This window comes from Pinus tabuliformis, chromosome 9, assembly GCF_031772625.1.
Source record: "Pinus tabuliformis cultivar Carrire ecotype Pingquan chromosome 9, CPIR1, whole genome shotgun sequence".
NCBI lineage: Eukaryota > Viridiplantae > Streptophyta > Pinopsida > Pinales > Pinaceae > Pinus > Pinus tabuliformis.
This window is the reverse complement of record NC_142307.1, coordinates 1535583581-1535586806: the sequence shown is the minus strand read 5'-3', so window position 1 is coordinate 1535586806 and position 3226 is coordinate 1535583581. Positions and strand designations below refer to the sequence as shown.

The window sequence follows — 3226 nt, the reverse complement described above, 5'->3', positions numbered from 1 at the left end:
AACTTATTCAGGTTGTTTATTGCGAAGTCTACCGACAACTGTTGTATTTGATTATCATACTGGTGTTAGCTTTACATGTGACTTGAGTGATAATATTGATTCTCCATGGTCTTCATCATCTTCTCTATCATCCTTGCCTACTTGTGCTTCAGGTATTCCCGAGTGATGTGATGGAGTTGCATTTCATTATTGCAAGATTTAAAGAGAAATTATCCAGCTAACAATTTCCTATTGTAATATTCCTGCAGTAGCTTCACTGCCAACATTGCCCACTTCTGAAACCTCAGGTGATTGGAAAAGATTATTTGGCTGCTAGTTCAAGATGGAAAACGTTTTTCATCATTGCAGTTTTCCAGAAACGCGTAGCAATTTTGACACATCATTTTAAAATTCGCTTTCTAGCCAAATAAAATGAATTTCTAAAAAATAAAATGTGGGTTTTGCTCAGAACATGGGCAATTATAAAACCCAAAAATTATATACTCCCATTCGTAATCGATTGGGAGATATGCAGGGTTCTATGAAGCATTATTTGGAAAACTACGTGTAAAAAAACGGTTTGTATATGCTAGCAAAGAGATAGTGGAAAACATAACCCCCTGCTCCCACTGCAGCTGTTGCCGCAATCTCCTCCTCAATCTTGTGCCTGTGCGCGTGCTCTGGATCTTTCTTCTCTCTGTGCTTCTCGTGCAATGCAAAGGCTCCAGTAACAATAACTCCGAGTTCACCCAAATGTTCCTTATGCTTGTGATGCTTTTCTTCCTTTTTTTGCTTTCTCGTACTCATCAACATTCCCAGTAGCATACACATATGTGGTCTGGGTCACCTGCTCATCACCATAAGTGGTGGTGGTCTCAGAGTAAACAACCTCCGAGGGGACGTTCTGGTTTTCATTTTCCTTCTTGTGGTGGAACAGATGATGGTGATGTTTCTCCTTAGACATGTTGTACAAACAAAAAGTTCAAGAAGTGAATGAAATGCAGAGACTTACAGAGTGATACTCAAAATAGAAATGGCTGATGAGATGTGAGAAATTAGGATGTTGAGTGGATATTATATAGGTGGTTATGGATGTTGCACACAGATTTACATCGTGTTGGAACCGTGTTCACGCGTATAGTCAAGGGGGATGACACAAGGCTGTGCTTCTGTCCACATTGTCGACTTTCTTTTTCAACAAAACTTGCATGATGTGTTATTGCTGGCATGATTCATGCACTTCTCCTTTGGAAGAGGAGAGAGTTAGGTTTGACACAACGTTATGCGTCGTTGTTGGAATCGAAGCCATGATTTCTGCCTAATAAAACACATGACCCAACCATTGAAAGGCACACGTTACATTTTATAAGGCACACAAAGTCTTTTCTTTAAATTCAACCTTATCTTATTTGCCCAAAAAAAACGGATCAATCAACTGTTTTCCCCACGCATTAATTTTGATATTCCATTTGGAGATTCTTATTATATTTTGATTCGAAAATTAAGTAATCGTCCAACAGATTGACTTGTTAAAATTTCATTTTATTTCATTTCTCGCCAAACTTACCACGCAAACCATTATTTTTGTATTTAAACAAAAGGTTGGAATACTATGCAATGCAAAGATCGAGATCGAGATCCACCGAATGTTCATGACAAAAGTTTTTATTTGTAGGTTGGAGTTTGGATAGGTTGAAGCCAATGCGATTCGTGTTTCAAAAATTGTGTATTTCTTTTGCATCGCATACCCTGTTCATTCAAACCTGTGACCGTCAATTTAAATGCAAAGTACACTATGTTTATTTAAATGGCTCTCGACCATATGGCTTCCGACCCTAAGTGGGTTTGGTTTGTTTTATTTCTCTCTTATTTTTCTTATTTATGTATATACACCTGATGGGTTTTGTCATTGACTTTTACATTCATTTTGCTATTTGTTTTTGTTTTTGGTTTTGTTTTGTTTTTTTGTTTTGTTTTTTTTTGTTTTTTTTTGTTTTTTTCTAATATATGATGTTTTATGTTTTGAGGTTTTTATTTTATTGTTATTTGTTTTTCATTATTATTGTATTTATTTATTTATTTTTTTTGAAATATTTTTTTAATTTAAAAAAAAAAATGAAAATTGGTCTAGATTGCTAGAAGGGTGTGTTATCTACGTAAACAGCTAGGTTAAACGTTGACAGGTTTTGCCTACACTAGAACCCTTTTGAGAGAATTTTAACGAGACCAATTTCAATAACGACAGGGCCAACCGTATTTAGATATTGAATTGTTTATATGCAGATTTGGCTTGTTTGAAGAAATGGTCCCAGCACATATGCAGAGAGGTTTTAACACAATTATCAAATCACTAAACTATAGATTTAATTTTTAAATTTGAAATCGAAAACAATTTTTTTTTTTTTTTTAATGATTTTGATTTCTTATAATGCTTGTAGTTTTAATGATTTGTGCAAATTCCTAGCAAGAGATTTTTATTTAATTTTGAAAATAAATCAAGAGTTTTTCTGATCTTCCTGATCGCTCGAAGTGCAGGAAGAGAGCATACTAACCTATTGATTTGTTTTTATTTTTTATTTTTGCAGGTTAGCGTGGATGAAGTGGCTCATGTGAATTTATTCATGAGAATTGTTTATGATTTTTTTATTATTATTATTATTTTTTGAAAACAAGGCTAAAAGAAAACTTTACGAGAACTTATTTTATTTTTCTAATCTATTCTACCTTTAACTTGAAAGAAATTTTTTTTTTTTTTCCTAGGTAAAAGAATGCTCCAAGTGAAGCCATCTAGAGACTAAAAATTCAAAAATGCTCACATCTAGATTTAAAGTTTTTACTTGATTATTTGCAAGCATGTGAGTAACCTATTTTATTCTTGGATTTGGCGCAAGGTTCTTTTGAAACCAATCTTCAATATTGTTCTTGCTCTCCAAGAAGTACCTGTTCAACATTTTCAATTTTCTCATCCGTAGATGGATTAGTAAGGAATGGGGGGTTTAAAAACTGTATTTGAAACTAACTAAGTACGACAAAAATTTCAAAAAGCTTAAACTTGAACTCCTTAACGAATATCTTGTTGTCACCAGGTTTCACAAGTTAGTCCATAAAAAGAAATTGCAATAAAAATAACTTCCTAAGTCTATCTCCAAATCATTCTCCCCCGAAACAACGCAAAAATGTTGGGTCTAAAATGGGGATGCAAATTAGAGTTTCAATTACTATCAATCCGGGTAAGTAAACTTCGAGG

At 33.8% G+C, this 3226-nt stretch overlaps 1 pseudogene; it reads right to left on the bottom strand.

The window, feature by feature from the left end:
* Positions 1-540: 540 nt before the first annotated feature.
* Positions 541-943, bottom strand: LOC149154475 (uncharacterized; annotated as a pseudogene).
* Between the last annotated feature and the right edge of the window lie 2283 nt (positions 944-3226).